The sequence below is a fragment of the Amblyraja radiata genome, chromosome 25, assembly GCF_010909765.2.
Source record: "Amblyraja radiata isolate CabotCenter1 chromosome 25, sAmbRad1.1.pri, whole genome shotgun sequence".
NCBI classification, from domain to species: domain Eukaryota; kingdom Metazoa; phylum Chordata; class Chondrichthyes; order Rajiformes; family Rajidae; genus Amblyraja; species Amblyraja radiata.
Window position 1 is genome coordinate 25,282,791 of NC_045980.1, and position 19,193 is coordinate 25,301,983.

The window sequence follows — 19,193 nt, forward strand, 5'->3', positions numbered from 1 at the left end:
TGTGATTGTTCCTATTGGTGGTCTAATGTAAACTTTAACGAGGTTTAAAGATCTTAAAAACCGCGCATGCGCAGATCAATCTCCTCTCCTGCCGTTCAGCGCCGCGTGGATTGGTCTTTTCTCCTGTCACTCCGTGGGACGGTCCGTCCCTTCCTGCACCATTGTGTCTTTACTGGAACGGTAGATGGCCGGCGGAGGTTTCCAACCGGACACAATTTTCGGAGGTACTAGAAACGGCCCGGCACGGGAAATGTCGCCAAACGGAAAGCGGAGAATCCAATCTCGGTGGAAGAGAAAGACCAGCGACCTCTGTGAGTCCGCTCCAGCCCATTCCCCTCTGGTCCCCCTCGTTGGCTTCTGCCCCCCATCCCTGATACCCACCACCATCGCTCCCCCCCCACCCTCACAAATCCCCCAGCCCACACACCCCCTCCCCCCCGCACACACCCCCTCCCCCCCGCACATACCCCCTCCCCCCGCCCACACGCCCCTGCCCACACACCCCCGCCCACACACAGGTCCCACTTAGACTAGTTATTATTTAAATATCAGGCATGCTTGGGGCAGAAATTTGCCTTCAGTAAAACCTGTCACTTTGCAATGCCACTGAGTCAGTACTAAAATTAAATAAATTATTTTTAAAAATACAATGAAACATAAAAATTAAAGTTATGAAAAATATTTCAATCATTTTTAAGTTTATATATGATAATTAAAGCAAAAATAACCATCCCTGTAGCCTCCAAATCCGCTGTTTTATAATTATTTTGAAATCAATTTAAGTTTTTGATGCTACTCCGGGGGTATTCTGGCACATGATTGGAGAGACAACTCTTCAATATAACGCTAAGGAGTCTTAACAAAACTGGGCCCTTTCGCTGGACTTCATATGGACATAGTGACATATGCATCATCATCAACCATGCAGTAAATCTCTGACATCTGTATTTGGCAGTGCACCGATACCTATTTTGCTGAAACACACACTGATACCTAGATTGCTGAAAGCCAGCGATTCTGATCAGAACTAATGATTCCAGCCAAAGAGATTCATCCCAATAATTTAAACACCCATGAATAAAATAATTTCTCATCCAATGTTGCCAGTGGTTTACAGTACTTACCCTTAGAGGGCAGTAAAGCACTAAACATGTGCACAGCTGCCTAAACTATATCTGTACACCAAATGGATTGGATTTAGTGTGGTTGCAGTAATGTAACTCCAGAAATTTACTGGCCTCTTTGTTGTTATTTTTATTAGGTTTATTACGCAATCGCATTATTTTCTTATCTAAGATGCATGTGGAGATTAATCAGACATTATTTATTATGCAAAATCTTACTGTTGAGGCAAAGCTCTGCTGCTGTAAAATGTGCCAGATGGTGATAGAGATAGCTTTTCAACAACATATTGGGTAATGGGTGTGCAGAGGGTAGGTTGGGGAAAGAGAGTTCACTCCCAGGGGAAATATGACCCTCTTGATCTGTCTTGTTCACATGGATTATAAATAATGTAATAGACACTCTAGGACATCCCAGAAAGCTTAAGAATATATATCTATGCCATCACTAAAACCTTCCAGCTTTGCTCTTGCTGGGTTTGTATGTTCTTGAAATCCTTATCCATGCTTTCTTTATTTCCAGACCGAACTATTCCAAGCCATCCTCTCTCGTTCTACGCTCTGTAAATTGGAGAACATCTGAAGCTCTGTTTTTGTGTCCAAACTCCCATTCACTCATCAACCCTTTACACGGGCCATGTAGTAATTTAAATCTACTGGACCTTGGAGGGCTGACTTTCAGAAACACATGACCTTCCTTGATCATATGTTTTAGGCAATTAATGGCAGTTCCATCTGATGCACACTCTTGTTAATCCATATTGACTCGACCTTAAACTCGGAGCTCGAAGGGCCGAATGGCCTACTCCTGCACCTAATTTCTAAACAATATCTCAATTTTAAAAATCTTAGTATTTTCTTAAACTCTCTTCACTGGTTGTCTTCCATGTCTCTAATATTCTCAGCCTTATAACCCACCCAGAAATCTACGCTTTTCCAATTCCCACGCGCAATGGTCCTCCTTTAGTAGCCGAGTCCTCAACTGCCGAGGACGTAACCTCTGGAATTTCTCCAAATACTTCTTTAAAGGACGTTATACGATCTCTTTGGCGAGTGCAGGAGACTCTGCGCTCGCCACAAAATCGCCACATGGTCGCAGGTGGTCTCCTTCATGGTCAGGAGGAGTTCCTGCATTCTGGGAACTAGTCGCGGCCTCAGTATGGTCGCCGAAAATGTTTCAACATGTTGGTCGCCATGGAGTAAATCAATACTTTTGTAGTCGTAGGTCTAGTCGTCGTGGGGTCATAGGTAGTCGTAGGTAGTCTTACGTAGTTGTAGGTAGCCTTAGTTAATCGCCTTTGCTGACCGGTCATTTTCATTGGCTCATTGCGAAAAAAAGGTATGTAAACAGCAGCACGTGATGCGCTGTCATTCCAGTGCACGGTCATTGCGCAATTTTGCTTTCAGTGGATCAGATGGTGTGAGACATGGCTCCGAGGAGAAGGCTTCAGTGCAGGGGCAGGGTACAACCCTCAACACCACCCACCAGGCTGTTATCAACATTTGTTTGTTTACATGACTTTTGTATGTTTCACTACCAATAAAGGAAATCTCTGACTTTTTGACCTCAAATTGATGTCTGAATATCATTCTTTTTCATTGTAGTCCCTCATGTCATCACTTATATCTCATATTTCATTTCTCATATACTTTGATCAATGAAACACACACAAATGCAAGGAAGGAATGCACTATTTAAAGTTTGACTTCACATTTATTTTGATTAAGAAAACGCAAGCACTTCAAATGCTTGCATTTAAATTAAGTTGCCTAAGTGGGGCAGGCCCTTTACTCTCTCCTATTGCTCTTACCTCATTTAAGAAATCCTTTGTCTGATCTATGTGAGGGAGCTTTTGCCAACCTACCCTAATATTTTCCTAGAATAAAAAACTGCAAATGGAAATCCACAGCGAAAATAGAGAGCTGTGGAAACATTCAGCGGGTCAGGAAGCATCACGGGATAGAAAGCATATCAAAACGTTTGGTCAAGAATAACTTCATCAGGAAAAGTGATTAGACATTGCTTAGAAGAGGAGGGGTGGAGAGAACATAAGATATCCATGAAAGGATGCAGACCAATGTTGTCAGGATAACAGATCAATTATATATATATATACTAGACTCAGTGGGACCAGTTGGGTCCCAGCATTCACACGGAAGGGCTGGTTCCCCAACGCAATATTCCACCTCTCCACCAATTCCAATATTGGTGGCCAGTGGGGGGGGGGGGGGGCTTTCTGGAGCGCTGGTATGGGTGTAGTGGGCTGAAGGGACTGGTTTCCAGAGGGCTAGTATGGACATTGTGGGGCGAATGGATTCTTGGGCTGGTGGCTCAGTCACTCAAGCCTATTGTGCTGGCAGCCCACTCACTCACGGCTATTCCTTGAAATTCCATTTCAAGCAGGGTGCAAGGCCACCAAATTCAAGTGCAGTTTCACACCACTTCAAGCAGGATGCAAGGCTATCAAATTGAAGTGCAGTTTCATACCATTTCAAGCAGGGTGCAAGGCCACTAAAGACAGCGAGTCGTGACCTCTCCCTCCTCCATCTTGCAGAGACTGAGCCATGACCACACTTCTGGGTTTTATAGTCAAAAGTCACAGCCGTAAGTGGCAGCGTTTTTTCTAAAATCAATATACAGAACAACAGGAAGTGGTCAAGATCAGACTTATAGTAATATAGATATATGTATTATATATGTACCAATCTTTCTTTTTGTATTTCAATGAATATGGTTATAACTTTCAGCATCAATTCGTTTCATCTTTATTTTCTGTCACCAATTGTCAGTTTTTAAAGTAATTATCACCGTGACAACTTTGGTCTGCATTTTATGCAAGATAATCTCTTTGTTCACCTTCTCCTGCTCCTCTCAGCAACTTAAAACAAAATTCTTCTCACTTTTCCAGTTCTGATTAAGAATATTTAACCCAAAACATAAACTCTTGTTTCTCTTCCATGTTTCCTGAACATGGGTGCATTTCAGAATTTCCTGTTTTTGTCTCACATTGTTCAGTACCAAATTTTGTTTGATTTTTTTCCTATGACATGTCGAGACATTTGGCTATGTTAAAATTCTATATAAATGCAAATTATTTTGGTTTTGTGTGATGAAGTACTTCTGAAGTAGTCATGGTTGTAATATTCTAAAAGTGGCAACTAATTTTCACTGAATAATATAATAAAAAAAATTATAATAATATTCAGGCAACATTTTTGTTAAAGATGTTAAATGAGTGCTGAATACATACACACACAAGGAGGAACTCCCCTGTTCTTTTGTAAAAGAGTGGTGTGGTGTGCTCATTGGAAAAAGTAGATAGGCTTTGGCTTCACATCTCATTTGTATGATATTGCCTCCGACAATATAGCACAACCTCAATGCACTGAACCATCCACATGTTTTTTGTGCTCAGGTCTCTGAAGTGGAACTTGAACAATGAGATTCACGATTCGCAACATTTTGACAGTGCTAAGGGTGCTTTCAACTGAACCGCAGCTAACATCAATAATGAATACCTGGGAGTAAGTTACAAGCAGGACTCTAATTGAGGATCTCTACAAATTATATATAGAATAATGAAAGCCTGGCACAGTTACAACCTGAAAAAGATGGAATTTAGAATGATTCAAATCTATGAATACATTATTGACTGGGTTTGAACTGAGTTACCTAGGTGGTATAGTGTTCAGAATTGTGCTGAAAATTATTTTTCTGTAGGTTATCAGATATCCCCCACCATTGTATGTGCGTTATTTAAAGCTGAATTTGTAGTCTTCAAAATACTTTGCTGCCAAGATTCTTTTCAAAATTTAGAACAGTTTTTGTGAAAGTACAAATGATATGGTTTAGCGTCTAGCGTGTTCCAGTGGCATACCATATGCTTTGCTTATCAATTTATCTATTTGTGTTGCTACTTTCAGGAAGCTACAGACTTTGGACCTAAGATCCTTCTGTACATCAATGCTGTTAAGAGTCTTACCATTAACTCCCTAAAATTTACATCCCAACGTGCAGCACCTCACACTTGCGCAGATTAAACTCCATCTGTCATTTATCCTCCCATATTTGTGATTGATCTAAATCCCGAGCATTTAATTTTGCAGCCTTCCTCACTCTTCTCAACTTCACCAATTTGGTGTCATCTGTAAATTTACGAACCAACCCATCCACATTCATGTTCAAATCATTTATACATATCAAAACAACAGAGGTTCTAACACTGATCCCTGACCCACCTTTCACTGAAGTTTCAACGAGAATAAAACACTTCCATTTCTACTGTGTCTTCCATGAGTAAGCCAGTTCTCAATCCAATTTACCATGTCACTGTCGATCCCATGCATCTTAATCTTCTGGTTCAGCCTATCGTGGGGGACTTTATCAAGCATCCAGTGAATTGGCCTCCACTGCCATCTGAGGCAGAGAATTCCACAGATTCACAACTCTCTGGGTGAAAAAGGTTTTCCTCATCTCCATTCTAAATGGTCTACTCCTTATTCTTAAACTGTGGTCCCTGATTCTGGACTCCCCCAACAGAGGGAACATGTTTCCTGCCTCTAGCATGTCCGATCCCTTAATAATCTTATATGTTTCAATAAGATCTCCTCTCATCCTTCTAAATTCCAGAGTATACAAGCCCAGCCGCTCCATTCTATCAACATATGACAGTCCCGCCATCCCGGGAATTAACCTCGTGAACCTACGCTGCACTTCCTCAATAGCAAGAATGTCCTTCCTCAAATTTGGAGACCAAAACGGTACACAATACTCCAGGTGTGGACTCACTAGGGCCCTGTTACAACTGCAGAAGGGCCTCTTTGCTCCTATACCCAACTCCTCTTGTTATGAAGGCCAACATGCCATTCGCTTTCTTCACTGCCTGCTGTACCTGCATGCTTACTTTCAGTGAGTGATGAACAAGGACCCCCAGATCTTTTTGTACTTCCCCTTTTCCCAACCTGACACCATTCAGATAATAATCTGCCTTCCTGTTTTTGCCACCAAAGTGGATAACCTCACATTTATCCACATTAAACTGCATCTGCCCTGCATCCGCCCACTCACCCAACCTGTCCAAGTCACCCTGCATCCTCCTCACAGTTCACACTGCCACCCAGCTTTGTCCCATCTGCAAATTTACGAATGTTACTTTGAATCCCTTCATTAAAATCATTGATGTATATTGTAAATAGCTGCGATCCCCGCACCGAGCCTTGCGGTACCCCATTAGTCACTGCCCAGCCATTCTGAAAGGGACTCGTTAATCCCTACTCTTTGTTTCCTGTCTGCCAACCAATTTTTTTATCCATGTCAGTACCCTACCCCCAATACCATGTGCTCTAATTTTTCCCATTAATTTCCTATGTGGGACCTTATCAAATGCTTTCTGAAAGTCCCATTATTTTTATACTGTCCTTGACTTCCTTTGTCAGCCACGGTTGCCCCTTACTCCCCCTGGCATCTTTATTCCTCTTTGGAATGAACCGATCCTGCATCTTCTGTATTATTCCCAGAAATACCTGCCATTGTTGTTCCACTGTTCTCCTCCATAGTCCCCTTTGTTCAACTATAATACTGACACTTCAGATTTTCCCTTCTCCCTCTCAAATTGTAGATTAAAACTTATCATATGCCCTACTAAAATCTACGCAGACAACATCCACCACCTTACCTACATCGATTACTTTTCTCACATCCTCAAGATCTAAATCGTTCAAAATCTAAAACACATGCTTACAACCCAGCAATATGAAATTTGATTTCTCTAACTTCAAGCATCCCCTCTCTCTCTCTACCCCTCCCCCACCCAAGTCGTACTGGTTTCAAAGTTGTCCTGTTGAGTCTCATTGTCTGTAACTCTTTTTCACCTAGCCCACAGCTTTACTCCCGTAATAAATTACAACGCATAGTTAACAAAGCATCCAAAATCATCAGCACTCCCCTTCCATCAATAGAATCACTCCATCACAAACGGTCTGTGTCAAGGGTGAAGAAAATCATCTCTGATCCCTCCCACCCAGCTCACCACATCTTCCACCTGCTGCCATCAGGAAGGCGCTACAGCTCACTGTCCGCCAAGACATCTCGATTTAAAAACAGTTTTTACCCACACGCAATCCGAATTCTGAACACACTATGATAACAGCACATATCCTCCCCATGCATGTACTGTATATTGTATGATGTTGTGTTTTATGTTATGTTTGACGGGAATCAGCCTATCTTGTAACATCCTGTACTGAACCTGAATTCCACCAGCTTGACTGTGTGGTCATTAAATAATCTAATCTAATCTAATCTAATATCTTTCATTCATTTGTTTTATATATCTCTATATCACTGTCAATATCTCTCGTTCTCCTTTCCCCTGACTATCAGTCTGAAGAAGGGTCTCGATCCAAAACATCACCTATTCCTTTTCTCCAGAGATGCTGTCTGACCCGCTGAGTTACTCCAGCATTTTGTGTCAATCCTCTCCAATCTCTCCCTTACCACTGAGGCTAATTGGCCTATAATTTCCAGATTTACCTCTACTTCTCTTAAACAAAGGAACAACGTTCTTTGTACAACGTACTCTCCAGTCCTCTAGGATCTTGCCTATGGCGAGTGAGGATAAAAAAATCTTTGGCAAAGTGTTTGCAATCTCTTCTCTTGCCTCTCTCAATAACCTGGAATAGATCCCATCAGACCCTGGGGATTTATCCACCTTAATGCAATTTTTTCTTCAACATGTATTTATTGAGTTCCTTCTTTAGGTCCACAATGGAGCCTGCCTTGCACATAACGGCAAGTGTGTTGCATATTCTAACCACATTGTGTATTTTTTTTTAAATTCATGTCAATCTTAATTCTCTTCCTGCTTATTTTGTAATTTTGCCTCTGGTCCTTTGCACCTCTACCAAAGGAAACAGCCACCCATGCATTTTGTCCTGATCCCTCACCATTTTATATATTTCTATCAAATCTCCTCTCAGCCTTCTCTTCTCCAAAGAGAGTCATTATTGCAAACCTGACACCTGAATGTTAGGTCCGGACCAGAATTTTACATGTTCAGCATAACTTCCCTGATTGCGTTCCTCTATTGATAATGCCCAGTGTATGCCTTATTAACTGTTTTGTCAATCTGTGCTGGCACTTTTAAAAGCTTGTACAAACATAACCCCAGATCCCTCTACTTCTGCACCTTTTTAAGATTAGTATTCTTTATACTACATCACCTTCCTTTATTCTTTCTACCAGAACGCATCACCTCACACCTCTCACATTAAAATTCACCTACCAGGCATCTACCCATTGAACCAACCTATCTATATCTCGCAGTAATCTATCATCCTTCTCATAGTTCATAATACTGCCAGGTTTCATGTTATTGGCAGATATAGAAATGGTGGTTTGCTTCCCCAAATCCAGGTCATTAATATATATATTTTTAAATCAATGGCGTCCAACATTGATCCCTGGTGTATGCGATTAGCCACCTTAGTCACAGGAGTCATAGAATGATAGTGTGGACACAGGTCCAACTTGCCTACACCGGCCAACGTGTCCCAGCTACATTAGTCCCACCTGCCCACATTTGGTCCATATCTCTCCAAACCTGTTCTATCCATGTACGTGTCTAACTGCTTCTTAAATGTTCAGATAGTCCCTGCCTCAACTACTTCCTCTGGCAGCTTGTTCCATACACCCACCACACTTTGTGTGAAAAATCTTCCTCCAATGTGAAACAACCATCTAACTTCTCTCTCTTCCATTCACTTCTGAAATTTCCTGATCTTAGTTAATTCCTCCAAATGCAACCTGTGGTAATGCAACCTGTTTTACTCTTCAACTTTTATTGAAATCAAGTTTAATCACCCTTCAAAGACCTAAGCACAAAAATCTAGGCAAATATGGCTGTACAGCACCGAGTGGATGCCACACATCCAGGGCTACCAGTGGATATAAAATATGCAACTACTCTCCCAGTGGATATAAAATATGCCACTGCATTGCACTGAAGAGATGGATAGTTATTCTCAATGTCCTGATATGATGAATATTATCACTCACCAAACATGATTTTTAAAAAATTCTGTAGTCATTATCAAATTGATGTTTATGGGAGTTTTGTTGGAGCTTTGATATTACATGTTACATTCAAAATACCTCCTATTATTAAACACTTCAGGGAATCTGGACATTTATAGTTTGCCTATTTTATTTCACCTAGACTGTAACAGTGGTTCATTGATGTAAGTGTTTCAAGCCATTGTGAAGTTACAATGGATGCTGCATTCTTGAATTATTCACTTCTCAGATCTAGGCATCAATGCAAAGTCCACATTATCCATCTCTTTCCTTTGAACTGCTGTGATCATGCCTGAGTTCCATTAATGCGAGAACGTTTCAGGAGTTAGAAGCAATGACAAACGTTTATGTGATATATTTTGAAGTCGAGGACATTCAACGGAGGGGCACACACATCTCCCATGTGCCTGCATTCCTTCTACCTGAATGGTGGCCGATTAGGAAAGGGGGAGATGCAACGAGACCTGGGTGTCATAGTACACCAGTCATTAAAAGTAGGCATGCAGGTGCAGCAGGCAGTGAAGAAGGCGAATGGTATGTTAGCATTCATAGCAAAATTCATCCCAAATTCCTGGGATGTCAGGACTTTCATATGAAGAAAGACTGGATAGACTAGGTTTGTACTCGCTAGAATTTAGAAGATTGAGGGGGGATCTTATAGAAACTTACAAAATTCTTAAGGGGTTGGATAGGCTAGATGCAGGGAGATTGTCCCCGATGTTGGGGAAGTCCAGAACAAGGGGTCAGTTTAAGGATAAGGGGGAAATCTTTTAGGACCGAGATGAGGAAATTTTTTTTCACACAGAGTGGTGAATCTCTGGAATTCTCTGCCACAGAAGGTAGTTGAGGCCAGTTCATTGGCTATATTTAAGAGGGAGTTAGATGTGGCCCTTGTGGCTAAAGGGATCAGGGGGTATGGAGAGAAGGCAGGTACAGGATACTGAGTTGGATGATCAGCCATGATCATATTGAATGGAGGTGCAGACTCGAAGGGCCGAATAGCCTACTCCTGCACCTATTTTCTATGTTTCTACTTGTTGGCAAGGGTCATAAGTTTGGGAGGTGTTATTGAATTGGCCAGTGACTCACAGAAGAGCAATTTATAGACTATATGCACCGACACCAACAGGGGAAGCAATTAATGTTTGTTTAGGAGGTAGAATGCCAAACGAATGATTGCCTTATCTTGGATAACGTTGACCTTCTTCAATGTTGTTACAACTGTGATTAAGTAGAAAGTGTGCCACAAAACACTTGGATGGTAAAAGGTCACTGAATGGGGATCTAACGTCACATTTGTGTAATCATATTAGTTTTAGATCTAGTTCAGTTGAGTTTCTTGATCAATAACCACCCCTGTAAAATTTGGAGGGGCTTTGGCAATTGGGAAATGTCATTTCAGATCAAATTAGTAAATGCATGTAAAGCAGAATAGACCAAAATGCCCTGTAGGCCAGGCAACATTTGTGGGGAAGCCAAACGAATGTTTCGAATGAATTACCTTTCCACGAGAACGTAGTGGTTTCAATGAAATCCACTTCCAACCAAAGATCTTATAGCAGATCTTTGCTCCCAACTGCCTTGCTGAAGCCCAAAGATCCTCTAGTATCTTTGGCTGAAGCTACGCTTTGGAGACTGACGTCTTTGGCGCCGCAGACCACGTGACCCCCGCGCGTATGCCACGTGTGTGTGCGCGCGCCGTTGTTATTGTTTGCATCTCGATGTGCCGAGTGCGCGCGGCCGCTCGGGGGGGAATGGGCTCAGTCGCTGCAGGCGCGCGTGTCACGTGTGCGTGATTGTTCCTCCCACCCCCCAGATTCTGCCAGGGTCGCGAGACGCTGCCGTTTATGAATTTTAAAAAAGAATCGTCTGCCGGTGGCCAACGGCCTCGCGAGGTGGCGCGGCGCGCGCTCCCTCCCCACGTGCTCTCGCTCTCGCTTCAAACACAAACCGTCCGGTGCCGCTCGTTTCCCATTGGCCGCGCGGCGACGCAAAACTGTACGCGAGGCAGAATAATAACAGACACCGAGAGGGAGCCGAACCGGGCCTGGTCGGCCACGGGCTGAGGACAAAACCCAGCCGGGATTCGGAGAGCTGTGGAGCACGTCCGGATCCCGAGCCGCCTCGGGGTGAGGACACCACGTCCCCATTCAATCCGATCCGAGCAGCGCTCAATCGAGACGCGAAGCAAAATCAGACCCCCGCCGGCGGGACGGTCAGTGAAACCGAGCCAGGCCGGGACAGCGAGCCGGATCCGGGGCACAGGATAAACGGCCCGAGCTAGTAGGGAACGGGAAGGGATTCAGCCGAGCCGCCCGAATTATTTTTATTTATCCCGGACCGTAGGACTAGGGAGCCCGGGATTACAGTGCCAACACCACGGAAGAGAAACTGGCTCGAACTGCCCTTACTCGGCGCCCAGACAAACGGCAAAGCTGGGGAGAGGCGGGGGTGAGCCAGAGGGCGGGGGGCACCGAGTGACCGAGTGGGGGAACCCCGAGCAGAACGCAACGCCGGGGGCATTGTATCGGGAAGTGAGCGGGCGAGGGAAGCCGAGCCGTCCGGATTCCCAGCCAGCCCGCAGCCGGGACAACTGAGTCCACGGTAAGGACACGGCGGCACTGGGACGACTGGAGAGGAAGGAGGTATCTACACTGGCGTTCAGCCCTTGTCCTCCGTTGCGGGAGTTGTGAACGAAGGGGGAAGCGGTTGTCTTCCTCCTCCCTCCTCCCCCCTCCCCCCCACCTAGAACGGTGCCAGCTAATGTTGTCGATAGCCGTCAGTAGAAACGGCTGGGCTTCCTATCAACTACATTTATTTAAACAGTAAAATTCAACTGTTTTAATTAGGCTTTAAAAGTTAATGTTGGTTATTTGGGAACCACCAGTCATCCGGATTTACTTTGGAAGTGTCCATCCTGGGAGAGTTGTGTTGCAATTGTTTTGAAACCACCGTACGGTACGTGCCGCGATGCGGGATACCAATATCAATATCCCGCTGCACGTACTCTTGCACACGTAAAACAAGACTGGCGTTTGTAAACAACTTGGGTTGATTAAACTTTTTAAATCAACCATTTTGCCGTGTGCCTCGAAGATTTTTTTCTGTGGAGTTAGGGCAGATTACGAGTAAAATCTGATACCCCGGTACACTATGACGACGGCTGTGCCCCATTTAGGGTGTTTTTTAAATGCAGTCCATGTGTAAACCTTGGCGAGACTAGCTGTCACTACAAAATGCGGCATTATGTGACTAGTTTATTCAGGACGTGGGTTAGTTGCCGTATTTACAATGGGATGCATTAGTTTAGGATGTACTTCCCTTTTCGAGAAATCATAGCGAGGTACTATGACGGGCTGGATTTAATGGACGTATACAAGGCGTATGTCGGGGAAATGTTTCCTTTGAATGTTTAGTTACATCTTTTAGTATCTATACATAAGTGTAGCTTAGTGTATTGTAAGTAGTTTATTGTTTAATTGTATGTAGCTCGTACTGCCGGTACATTGGCAAGATCAAAAAAGGGGCTGTGATGTAATTTGGGGATCTATAGTGAATGTCAAATGAGGGTGTCTTGCGTAAACCAGGGGTGAATTAGATTATATTTTATGTCCTTAGTTTTGAAATGCACGGACTGTCTATCGCAAGCTTGCGCAAGGATGGATATGCAATTCGTTGCGACTAATGTTGGATACATATTCGAAGTCTACAATGTTATTTTTCTATATCCATTTCCACCCCCGTCCCCACTCCACCGTTCTCTGCTGTTTATACGGAAGTGATGTTCCACTCGGAGAACAGCTGTAGTGGTGATTGATTTCGTGTTTTGTGCGCTTATTGGTCGCTTTGCTTTAACTGACGTGGGGAGTTCCGTGTAACTGCTCGGTAGTTTTTGGTTAGCTGTGCAGAGCTAACAATTAAAAGCCGGTTGAGTATGTTCACGTCACGTAGCGACCACAGAATCTGACACATTTGTCACTCAAGTTCCGTGAATGGTTTGACGCTTTTGCAGAGTAAATGTCACGGCGTCCTCTCTCCGTCGATCACTTGACAGCGTGACGTCATTGTCTACCTGGTTGGATAATTCGGAGGCTGTACGAGAGTCCGTATGAGCAGACCAGCAATTAAAGCTTCGTCAGCCTGTCGTTTTATATTTGTATTTTCATGCAAAGATTTGTGGTTGGAGGAAGACTTGCAAGTTATTTATTCAAGCCAGGCAGCTGCATCTTAATTGGGGATGTGCCTGGGGAACCAAACTTAATTGTTTTGCCATCTGGCTCTTTGCACTCTGGACGTTGTTATTGCAACTATTTTTTTAAATACTTAAGAAGCCTCCTTTATTATTTATAAATTTTACAACCAATAATGTCACTTTATATGTGACAAATAATGTGGCAAATATGTCACTTTAATAGTACAAGTAAAATTTTGTTAGCAAATGGAATGATCTTTTTTCTTTCACGCACAAAGTCCAAGTCAAGATTCCAATAAACAATGGCAAGAGGGCATTTAAAATATAATTATTTCCTAATAAATATTGTGTGCAGTTTTTTGCACCCCTCAGCAGTAGTCCTTGATCATGCAGTAGATAGCTACTTGTACTGGAAGACAAGCAAGTTTCAGGCAGACCAAAGTGTATTTTTCGTGGAATTATATTTATTCAGGCAATTATTTATTCCATTGTGGAGAGTGATTATGGAATACTAGTTAGTTGAAGATCCATTTGTTTGCAATCCATTTTTTGTACTTGTTGTCAGTTAATTACTTTCCCTTTCCCCATTCATAAGATTGCCCTGAAATGCCCGATTCTGTAGATTACCTTGAGTTTCCCCAATTGGAGCTTGTTTTTTCTAAAACTGTTGAATTTTGTTGATGGAAATGGTTCATGGTTGTAAATGGTTAAGGGAGAGGGAAAAAGCAAGCCTGTTCGTTAGCATTGAATTTTAGATAACAAACCATATCCCAAGATTCACAAGTGTTATTAAATACAATTTGATATCAAGTCATGGTAAGAAGTACTAAAACAGATTGTGAAAGAGGTCATTTTAGATCTTTTTGTTTAAGACAAGAATGGGAGGGGCTTTCAGATTTGACACCCTTGTCATCTGAATCCTTAGCTGCAACAGATGGACATGTGAAGGTTATAAAACTGGAGAACAGGTGAGACATGGAGAAATGTGAAGGCATGGATGAGAATTTTCCTGGATGTGGATTATATCTAGTGTACTAGATAATAGCCAGCAGAGTTTTGGATACATTAAATGTTATGGAATGGATGTCCAGTCAAATGGTACATGGATATGTGGAACATTTTCAGTTAAAGGTGAGCAGAAGCAGGGTAGATTTGGGTGATGTTACTAAGATAGGATTGAGTTATCTTGGTATAAATTTCTGACTAGATGTTTAGCTCCAATCCAATATGCCACTCTTGCATCAATGAAATATTTAGAAAGTGATAATTAGTTGTACTCTCATTTTGGGCACCCATTGAAACTATTAATCTTGAAATGTGCTGAAATCAGACTGATCAACATACTTCACAAAGAAGTTAATGGAAATATGGAATTCGGTCCCCTGAAGTTGGATGCAGCACCAATTGAAATTATCCAGAGAAAGATAACAAATTAATATTAGGTTATCAGTCAGCCACAATCGTATTGTAGGAATAAAAGGATAGATGGCTGACTGGTCAACTCCTGTTTCAATGCTACTTGTCAGGTAGACTCTTAAATACAGTATAAGATGGTTATCTGGCTTCAAGAATCAGGATATTGCTGAGAGAGCCCTTGGCTGACATCAGGAGATCAACTGGTGTTACTGACTAACCATCACCCATCCACTGGCATGTTTTGGACACAGAGCATTTACCAAAATTGGTTATTTTTGATTTATTTGTATTCTTCATATTTACAAGAAGGGTATTAAGGACCAATGGGTGATCATAGCTAAAGGTTTAATGTTGCATTCACCCACTTATTTGTCGTTTTATGTTTGCAAACATTCTTCTGGAGCTTGCTGAGTGAATGAAAATCCAGATGGCCTATCTGATTTGAATTTCATTTGGGTTAGGGATGGAAGTATAGTTCAGTGATGCTTTGCAGCTAGAAATGTACCAGCAAAATGAAAATGAAATTAAACTGCTAATATTGAAAACAGGGCAAATTGCTGACAAACTAACATTAATTGAAATGAATACTTCCTTGTTTAAAAAATATAAAGTTGCAAACAAGTTATGAAAACCAATTATAACAGAATAAATTATAAATGTAGATTAAAAAAAAAACCTGACATGGCTGAAGATGGATTGCTAAAGAGAAGAATGACCCATATCTGGACCTATACTTGAAGACGTGTAATAAAACCTTGTGTGAGTTTGTTAGTCATTCCTTGATTCAAAATCCTCAAGATTCAAAAAAATCATTTATGCAGTCCCCAGGGTTCAGTTTTTGCAATACCATAGCTGAGCATGTTCACAAGTCGGAAACTATAGAAACAGCTCGCATCCTCAGTAGGAATGGCATCAAATGCACATAAGAATTATTACAAAGAACAATTATTAAAAGTGGGGAGAGGGGAAATCTGCTCTATCATTCATAGAAACCTATGTATGTTGGACTTTTGAATTTAATAACATTGAAAGTTTTAGTTGTATATCAGTAGTCCATAAATCTGGTATTTGTAATCTGGGGAAAACTTTTAGTGAAGTGAAGAAATGTCTCTTTTATGAACCACATTCTTGTCACCTCCCCTTAACTGCTTGTTTGTAGTTGGCACTTGTAATCAGGATTAATATTCATTTCGGAAATGGAATGTGCTTTCATTCTTGTAGCTCTCAGTGGTGACATGTTGCATTAAATTGCAGTGGTGTCAAGCCTTTGTTGGCTTTTTGGTATAATAACTAAATACAAATGTTTTGGCAATCCATGTAACTGAAAGCCAAAACCACTTGCCACTCTTCTTGCATCAAGAAGAGCATCTTAATTGGATGGAACAAGCATTCAGCATCATGTAACATGCATATGTAGTGCAGAGTACCATATTAATATCATTGTTCTGTTTTGCTTATCTTGCATTAGTCTTCTGTGTAAAACTGGAGAAACATGGTTACCTGTCCATGACCCCCAGAGATATAGCCTGAACCGTTGAGTTACTCCAGCATTTTTTTTTTTTACTGTGCTGTGTTGTGTTTATTGTGGGGCAAGTTTATACCATCAATTCGTGCCTATCTTTGTGGACCTTGGAAGTTTTTGTTAGCTCTTCATACATCCAAATGATGGAGCTACGTTTTTAAAACACGTTTGACGTCTCCTATTTCAGATTTTGGTTCTTTAGCTTTGCTGCTTTGTATTCAGGCTACCAATTTAACAACTCTGGAGATTATTAAGTGGAAGGATGATGTAAAAGTTTGAATTAAGACGTTTCTTAAATTCCTCATGAGTTGTGTGAAGTTTTTATAAATCAATAAAAAGGGGGCAAATGGCACAAGTAGAATGTGCAGATATTTACAAATGGTCTCTATCCTATCATTTTTTTTTCTCCCCTTTCAACTCTCGGCTTTCTCTGCAACTTGTCCTTTTTTCCCAGGTCTGATAAACTCATTCACCTGAAGAGTAAACTTTTCCCGTCTGCAGTTTCTGGCTATTTCTGGTGTTTTCTGTTTTTTATCAGTGGCATCCAGTTAATTTCCCCCAAATCATTCCAGCATTTCTATATTCCATGACATTTTTAAATCCATAACATTTGCATTTTATCATGTAATTGAGTTTAAGAAGCAAATGTGAAATTAAAAACCTGCTTTAATACTTAACAGATGAGAAAGAATGCTTTGGAGAAGGAAGTAGAGTTAAGATTTAAACTGGAAAACATTTCTGTTTTCATTACATATGTAGTACAGAATTTGATTCTGTATGATGCTTATTTAATTTGTTAATTTATTGCTTAATTTTTATCTTGGAAATTAAAAGGTTTCTGTGAAACAAGGGATGCTGAGGAAGTAATTGGATTTGCCAGACTTCAAATATGTACACTCATGGAATGTTCGCAGTCATATTATGGCACTATTAAAGTTTTAGTCTCCAGTTGCTGTGATGCCAGAAGACGTGTGATCTATAAACGAGTTCGGTATTCCGACTGCGCATGCCCAGGTCATAGGTCACTCGCTATAAACAGTCTCTGCAACGGTGGTGCTGCATTGTGTGTAGGCTTTTGTTTCGTCCGTGATCGGGATCAGGCCCGGCTCTCTGTCGCTGCGGGTGCTGTTGAGTTGCTGCTGGGCTGGCGGAGTGGCCCTGGACTTGTAGCCGGTGCTGCAGCCGCTGACTCCAGCTTGGCTCTGCCGGGTTGGCCGGCAGCCCTCTACCTCCACTCCCCTCAGTCCAACACCAACATCCAACGTTTGACCTCGCTCCTCCTCGGGGTTATGGATGAAGTGGCAGTGGGTAACGTAGGGGGAGAAGCTGGTGGTGTGGAAGGTGCGGCACGGCTCCGTCTTCCACTTGGAGTGGCGGCTGAGGGAGCGCAGCTTGGCCAGGCTGTGGCCGAACTGGCACTTGTCGCCGTAGTGGCCCATTGGGGAGCGGGTTCCTCTGGAGTTGGAGCGGGGTTGGGCTGGAGTTGGTGCTGGCTGTGGGCCTGGGGCTGCTGGTGTCGTTGGTCCTGGTTGTCAGTTGGCCTGCCAAGAGCCGGAGGTGAGCTGAGGTTGGCGCTTCTCCGCGCTGGCTGGGGGCCTGGGTGCCGGTGTCCGGACCTCTCCCGCAGCCCCCCTGGGCGGGGATGGGACACTCAGGTGGGGGGGAGGAGGGGACCAGGGACGTTCCATTGGCTGTTTGGCAACGCTTGCAGCGCCGGGGACGCGCGTTCGATCCTAGCTGCGGATGAGGATCGGTTCTGTGTGCGTGCAGCTGCCGGTCGAGTCTTCCCCCCCCCCCCCCCCCCCCCCGCCAGTCTCCAACTCATATTTGCCGCCTGACAAATCCAAAGTTGAAAAAAGCCAAAAAATCGGACCTAAACTATACTTGCTGAATCTACAGCGCTTCGTTTGATTTTTATTTATAGCGTTTGACCTTTGACAAATCCCATGATTCCTGCCGTTTTTCGGAATACCGAACTCGCATATTGGAATGGATGTGTCGAAGCATCTGCATTTAAAACACAGAAACATCACTATTGGGTTTCTTAAATGCTGACATGTGGAAGCTTGTCACATGTTGCACTTCCTTCCAACCATCCCTGAATGCATTTTCATTAAATTCGAAGTTGTGCTCAACTCGTGGTTCAATTCCTTCCTGGTTAATGGTATTTGGGATAAAAATTGGCAAATGACAGTCAATTAATTTGTTATTGTTCCCAACCATATTTTCCAATTTTTCTTTTGGTTTCAGGAACACCAGTATCAATGTCAACTTAAAGGTAGACTCAATGCTGAAGTAACTCAGCGGGACAGGCAGCATCTTTGGAGAGAAGGAATGGGTGATGTTTCGGGTCGAGACCCTTCTTAACATGCCTTAACCAATTCCATAGCAGCACAGACCTGAGATTTAAACTTCTAACTATCAAGAGCCATAGAAACTGTAATCTTGACATGCAACAGATTTGAAGCAATGGGCAGGATCTACATTTTGAGAAGCAATGCGACAGTAAGCAAAATATATGATATAACGTGCGAACATTCAAGTTGTAGGTTAAAATAAATGGCCAAAGACCAAACAGTCTGAGTCATACAACATAGAATTGGGCTACACCAATTGTCAAACATTCCATTTTATTTCCCCATAATTCTATCAATTTTTTTTCTCTCCGTCTTCTCTTTATTCAAGTTTTGAGTTTAAATCAATTGTAGCTATTAGTAATGCTTTGCAGTAAATTGTGTGGTGGGAGAGGGAGGGTTACATTAGGTTATTTTGTCACTTGGGATTGGGGATGGAGAGCGGGTGATATGTTGTCATCGTCATATCTGCAGTCATTCTGTAAGGGCTACTGCTTCTGATGCATTTCCGTAG

The 19,193-nt window shown here is 42.4% G+C and overlaps 1 protein-coding gene across 3 annotated transcripts in view; it reads left to right on the forward strand.

Moving 5' to 3' along the window:
- The first annotated feature begins 10,993 nt into the window (after positions 1-10,993).
- ypel1 (yippee like 1) overlaps positions 10,994-19,193 on the forward strand; it is a 48,176-nt gene continuing 39,976 nt past the window's right edge. The window contains exon 1 of one of the 3 annotated variants that reach the window (XM_033043523.1): positions 10,994-11,840. The gene's annotated coding sequence lies outside the window, so the exon portion shown is untranslated. The remainder of the gene's footprint in view (positions 11,841-19,193) is intronic. The other 2 variants (XM_033043522.1, XM_033043525.1) reach the window with 2 other exon arrangements.